This window comes from Penaeus japonicus, unplaced genomic scaffold, assembly GCF_977035675.1.
Source record: "Penaeus japonicus unplaced genomic scaffold, GWHDUDI00000001_assembly GWHDUDI00000016, whole genome shotgun sequence".
NCBI classification, from domain to species: domain Eukaryota; kingdom Metazoa; phylum Arthropoda; class Malacostraca; order Decapoda; family Penaeidae; genus Penaeus; species Penaeus japonicus.
Window position 1 is genome coordinate 22726993 of NW_028234418.1, and position 7500 is coordinate 22734492.

The following is a 7500-nucleotide window of genomic DNA, read 5'->3' on the forward strand; positions in this document are numbered from 1 at the left end:
AATGTGCCTTAGGTTCTCCTCACAGCCAGGCACGGTCGAGCGCCGCCGAGCATGGCACATTCAATGGTAATGACTCTGTGAGTTTGGCGATTATCGTGCATGATAATTCCATGAAAGGGTCGGGGGGTGAAGGTAGGATGGAGATAAGGACGAAGGAGAGAAGAAAAGGAGAGGAGATAAAGAGAGAGTAAGAAGGAAGGTGGGAAGAGAAGATTTTGAATAGCTGGTAGATATGAGGGAAATACGTCAGGCAATCTGGACCTCTCTTGCCTGTATCATGCGCGCCCTTGCTTCATTTTAGAAAGGTCAGGAAACTGGGAATTCACTTGGCAATCTTGTCATTATAATTTATCATTATTGTTGTTGTTACCATTGTTACTAGTTTTTGTTATCATTTTCATTATCATCATCATTATCACTATCATTGATATCATTATAATTATTGTTAGTATTATTATCATTATTATTATTATTATCATTATTATTATCATTATTATTATTTTATCATTGTTATTATTATTATTGTTATCATTATAATTATTATCATTATCATTATTATTATTATTATTATTATCATTATTATTATTATTATTATTATTATTATCATTATTATTATCATTATCATCATCATCATTATTATTATCATAATAATAATAATTATTATTATTATTATCATTATTATTATTACTTTTATCATTATTATGACTATTTTTATTATGATCATTATCATTATTATTATTATCATTACTATCATAATTATTATTATTATCATCAATAATATTATCATTATCATTACTATGATCATCATCAAAACTATTATCAACTGGAAATGATAAAGAAAATATTGAGGTATCACATTATCCTTAACGTTATCATTATCATTATGATTATTATTCTCACTATTATTTTCATGGCTATCATTTTATTATCATCATTGTGATTATCATTGTAATTATCATCATTATATGTTTGTTAGCATTATTATTTATATTGTTATCAATGTTACTGTTATCATCATTTCTAATAGGATTGTTATTATAATTATAATTTTTATTATTATCATAATTATCATTTTTATTATTGTTTGTTTAATTATCATAATTGTTATAATCAACATCATCATTATTTTTGTCATTATTATTATCATTATTATCATCATTATTATCATCATTATTATTATAATTATTATCATTGTCATTATTGTTATCATTATTATTATTATGATCATCACTATTATGATAATTGATATCATTATCAGTGCCACTATCCTCGTTGTTATTACTACCATTATCAGTATCATTATTATTTTTCCTATTTTACTGTTACTATTTTGATTGCTAGTATCTTCATTATCATTATTGCTATTATCACTATTATTATCATTATTATTGAAATTATCATTATCATCATTATCATTATTATTATTATTATTATCATTATTGTTATTATTACTGTTATTACTATTATTATTATTATTATTATCATTATTATTATTATTATCATCATCGTCATCATTATTATTATTATCATTATTATTATAATTATTATTTTCATTATCATTAATATTATTATTTTTAATTGTTATTATCATCGCCCTTCTTATTCCTATCATTATTACTAATTCCTATCATTATCAATATATTTATCATATTTGTAATTTCCTTCCTATCATTTCTGTTTTATTATCATTACTATCATTACTTACATGGTTATCATTATCCCCATTGTTAATAAAATTATCTTTACAATCATTATCGTTACCATTACAAACATTATCATCATAATCATCATCATCACCATCACTATCACCATCATCACCATCACCACCACCACCATCACCATCATTACCATCATCACCACTACCATCACCATCACCACCACCACCGTCATCATCACCATCATCATCATCATCACCATCATCATCATCCCCACCACCACCGTCATCATTAAAATCCCCTTTTGCCATATCAAGATCATATATTTACGAGAGTCAGACATCAGCAAATGAAGATACGGTATTTAAGTGTGTATAGATACATCAATGTTAATTAAGAGGGAGATGGATCCATATTTGGACTGAGGCAGGAAGTTAAATGCATGTTAAATACTCGGGTATAGCGTCAAGGAGGAGCATATGATATATCAATATTTGCTTTCTATCTTTTCATAATAGGAAGTTAAATATACTTGAGATTTCTGCATATATTCGTTGATATTCACTTATGTACATTTAGAAAGAAGGTGGAGTGGGAGGAGGAGGAGGTGGAGGGGGAGGAGGAGGAGGAGGAGGAGGAGGAGGAGGAGTGGGAAGAGGAGGAGGAGGAGGAGGAGGAAGAGGAGGAGGAGGGGGAGGGAGAGGATGAGATGGTGATGGTGATGATGATGATGGTGGTGGCGGTGGCTATGATGATGATGAAGATGATTGTTATTATCATTATTATCATACTAATATTGAAAATACAACTACAGTTACTACATCTACTACTAGTCCTAATAATGGCAATAATAAGAATGATAAGAATGACAACGATGATAATGATAATGGTAAAAATAGTAATGTTAACAGTATTATTATTATTGTTATGATTGTCATCACTGATTTTATTATATACATTTACTACCATTATCCTTACCATCATTATTGTTATCATTTTCCTTATCATCATTATTATTATCATTACTGCCACTACAAATACTACTTCTGCTATTAATATAATTATCATAGTTATTATTGTTATCGTCGTTAGCATCATAATTATCATTATCATATTATCATCATTATTAACATTATCATAATTATCATCTTGATTATTATCCTTACTATTATCATTATTATAATAATAACTGCTATAGAATAAGAATCTAAAAAGAAAAGAAAAGAAAAAAAAGAATTGGAAGAAAATAAAGATAAACATGAATACGAAGATGAAAATAAGGAAAGCCAGACCCCGAAGGACCGTAAGCATCCTGATAACACACGCCCATCTGGATTCCCACGCAGCCGGAGACGCTAAGCGATCGCCGTGTAAACAACGCATTAACTGCAGCGCCGTAACCGTAGCGGTATTCCGAACACGGGCGGCAGCGAGCCGTAAGTCCTCTCTACTTTAATGAACGGGCGTGCGTTTGTGGGTTTTGTGGGTTCGTGCGTGCGTGTGTTGTATGTTTGGGGTTGTGTGTGTGTGTGTGTGTGTGTGCGTGTCTGTGCGTGCGTGTGTGTGTTTGGGTGGTTGTGGACGGGGGGGGGGGGGGTGTGTGTGTTTGTGTGTGTGTGTGTATACGTGTCTATGACTATGTATGAGTGTGAGTGCGTTCATATTTGTGTGTGAGAGGTTTAGATGTGCATGGGCGTGGGTTTGTTTGTGTGTGTGTGGATTCGGGAAGGGGAGGGGGGGAAGGGGGAGGAGAACTGGACAAAGTTTATCGCAATGTGAAAAGGTTTGGAATGTGCTCGGCCTGTGCGTGATTCTCCCTCCGGTGGGGCTCGGGTAGATATCGTAGGTGTGGATGTGGATGTTATCTGCAAGTACTGTGTGTGGGTATGGAACGGTCGAAGGTCTGTGGATGTGTATTTATGTGTGGGATTGGATGTTGATATTTGTTGGATGAGTCATTTTATTTATAGGTATATCCACAGCGATGAATTAGTAAGCTTCTGTGCTACGCATATACTCTCTCTCTCTCTCTCCATCTTTGTCTCTCTCTCTGTCTCCCTCTTTATTCCCCTATCTCTCTCCCTGGAACACATACATACATTTATACAACAAACATAGCAGCAGACAAAATATATAAAGATATTTTAGCACACAGACGATCTGCCATTTGCATACCTTTCAGTCCTAAAACAACTAAAGAGCCCGTATCGCTCTATGCCAATCCATCACTTCCTAAACATAATATATAGATATATTTTTATATAAACAGTAATACTGCACTCCCATCTTACTAAAAATGACATACTTACATATAAACAATAACACATACTTCAATTTTTCCTTTTCCCTCCTCATGCTATACCAAACCTCTCACTGACTCTCCCCACGCCAACCACAGTTCCAGGAAGGGAGTGCGTTGCGCCTGCATACCACGGCCTTGCGCCAATAGCTTAAACACATACTTTTCAAAACACATGCTTTACCTTTCTGCTCACAATGGTTTGCGTTGTTGGCGGGATAGGTAAGGCAAGGAGGTTATTAATAGGGTAGTGTAGCAGGGTTCTTTATTCATCCTAGATGGTAGGGGTTTAGGGGAAGCTAGTGGCAGGATCTTTATTCATCCTAGATGGTAGGGGTTTAGGGGAAGCTACTGGCAGGATCACGAGGTAAGAATTTAGTCCATGGAACGATAGTGATAGTTGGTTGACGATGGGATTGGTGAGGGAAGGGGTTTTGTTTTGGTAGACGTGATGGCAAGGTTGATATCAAACTATGTGGCAGGGAACTAGACCAGAGCACCGTGGCGGGGACAGGAAGGGGGATGGGGCGGCAAGTGAGTGACAGGGAGAAGGGGCGAGCGAAAGGTGTGGCAAGCGAGCGATACGGGAGAGGGCAAGCGAGTGACATAAGAAAAGGGCAATGAGCGACAAGGGGATGGAGGCAAGCGGGGGATACGGGAGAAGGCAAGCAGTCGACAGGGGAAGGGGCAAGCGAGCGACAGGGGCCAAGCGACAGAGGCTGGGTGGCAACACTGTGCCACGGTAATTATCCGCAATTATACAGCCGCTAAAATTCTTTTAAGCTCCAGTGTTACCAACGCCACCGTGACCCGCACCATGACGCCCACCGCCCCCGCCGCCCGTCACCCTCAGCAGGACGCCCGTGAATGATCACCAGGGCGGAGAGATACGGAAGGGGCGTGCGGGAGTAAGCCATCAATAGAGAGAGAGAAAGAGAGAGAGAAAGAGAGAGAGAGAGAGAGAGAGAGAGAGAGAGAGAGAGAGAGAGAGAGAGAGAGAGAGAGAGAGAGAGAGAGAGAGAGAGAGAGAGAGAGAGAGAGAGAGAGAGAGAGAGAGAGAGAGAGAGAGAGAGAGAGAGAGAGAGAGAGAAAGAGAAAGGACGGAAGAATAAAAGGAGGAAAAGAGAGGAAAAGAGAACAGCATTCCCCTCCCTCCCTACCCTACTTCCCCTTCCCCCGCTCCTTCCCCTACCCCCCTCCTCTCTCCTTCCACTCCCGGTCTCCCCCACCATTTCCCCCTCCCCTCTCTTGCCTCCCCCCCGTCCCCGTGTCGGCAGGGTGACGCAGGAACGTGCATGGCTCGGGGGACATTCCCTCTGCCGGCTTTATGGCATCACCTGTGTAAGTTTCCCGAAGCCACGTACAACATCGCCGGGACGTATTACTGCGCTATTTGCATAATGCCGCCGCCGCCTCCTCCTCCTCCTCCTACTACTACTACTACTTCTTCTCCTTCTTTGCCGCCTTCTCCTCCTCCTCCTCTTACTTCTTCTCCTTCTTTGCCGCCTCCTCCTCCTCCTACTGCTACTTCTCCTCCTACTACTACTTCTTCTCCTTCTTTGCCGCCTCCTCCTCCTTCTACTGCTATTTCTTCTCCTTCTTTACCACCTCCTCCTCCTCCTCCTTCTTCGTTTTTGTCCTTCTGCGTCTCTTCCTTCTTCTTTTTCCCTCCTCCTTTTGTTTTCTTTTCCTTCTCTTTCTCTTTTTTACTCTTCCTCTTCCTAAACCTTATAATTTCCTTTCTTCCTTCTTTTTCTTCTTTTCCTGTACTTTTCCCGTTTCTTTTTCCTTCTCCTTTACTCTACCTACATCTATCACTTCTTCCTACACCTCCTCCTTCTCTATCATTTTTTATAATACCCTCTCCTCTTCTTTTTTTCTATTGCTTATTCTATTTCTCCTTCTCTTTCTTCTTCCTCTCCTTTACATAAGGCCTTCTTTTCTTATTCTTTTTCACTTCTATTTTTCCTTCTCCTCTTCATCCTCCTCCCTCTTTTTGCTCATTATTACTCCTTTTCCTTTTCTTTCCTCCTTCCTTCTCATCTTCGTCCTCCTACTGCTACTCCTTCGCCTTTGCCACTCTCCTTTGCCATGCTCCCCCTTCCTTCTCAACTTCGTCCTCCTACTACTACTTTTCCTCTCTCTCCATGCTCTGCTTTCTCCTTCCTTCCTCCTCCTCCTCCTCCTCCTACTACTACTTCTCCTTTGCCGTCTCCTCCTCCTCCTCCTACTACTACTTCTCCTTTCCTCCTCCTCCTCCTCCTACTACTACTTCTCCTTTGCCGTCTCCTCCTCCTCCTCCTCCTCCTACTTCTTCTCCTTCTTTGTCGCCTCCTCCTCCTCTTACTACTACTTCTCCTTTGCCATCTCCTCCTCCTCCTCCTACTGCTACTTCTCCTCCTACTACTACTTCTCCTTTGCCGTCTCCTCCTCCTCCTCCTCCTCCTCCTCCTCCTCCTCCTCCTCCTCCTCCTCCTCCTCCTCCTACTACTTCTTCTCCTTCTTTGTCGCCTCCTCCTCCTCCTCCTCCTCCTACTGCTACTCCTCCTCCTACTACTACTTCTCCTTTGCCGTCTCCTCCTCCTCCTCCTCCTCCTACTTCTTCTCCTTCTTTGTCGCCTCCTCCTCCTCCTACTACTACTACTACTACTCCTCCTCCTCCTCCTCCTCCTCCTCCTACTACTACTACTACTACTACTCCTCCTCCTCCTCCTCCTCCTCCTACTACTACTACTACTCCTCCTCCTCCTACTACTACTTCTTCTCCTTCTTTGCCGCCTCCTCCTCCTCCTCCTACTACTACTACTACTACTACTCCTTCTTCTTCTCCTCCTCCTCCTCCTACTACTACTACTCCTTCTCCTCCTCCTCCTCCTCCTCCTACTACTACTCCTACTACTCCTTTGCCGCCTCCTCCTCCTCCTCCTACTACTACTTCTCCTTTGCCGTCTCCTCCTCCTCCTCCTCCTCCTACTTCTTCTCCTTCTTTGTCGCCTCCTCCTCCTCTTACTTCTTCTCCTTTTTTGCCAGCTCCTCCTCCTACTACTTCTTCTCCTTCTTTGCCACCTCCTCCTCCTCCTACTTCTTCTCCTTCTTTGCCGCCTCCTCCTCCTCCTACTGCTCCTACTCCTCCTACTACTACTACTACTTCTTCTCCTTCTTTGCCACCTCCTCCTCCTCCTCCTACTACTTCTTCTCCTTCTTTGCCTCCTCCTCCTCCTCCTCCTCCTCCTCCTACTACTACTACTACTTCTTCTTCTTCTTTGCCGCCTCCTCCTCCTCCTCCTCCTCCTCCTACTTCTTCTCCTTCTTTGTCGCCTCCTCCTCCTCTTACTTCTTCTCCTTTTTTGCCAGCTCCTCCTCCTACTACTTCTTCTCCTTCTTTGCCACCTCCTCCTCCTCCTACTTCTTCTCCTTCTTTGCCGCCTCCTCCTCCTTCTTCGTTTTTTTCCTTCTGCGTCTCTTCCTTCTTCTTTTTCCCTCCTCCTTTGCTTCTTTTTCGGTTCTCTATGTTATTTTTCATTGTTTCTCTCTCTCTCTGTCTTT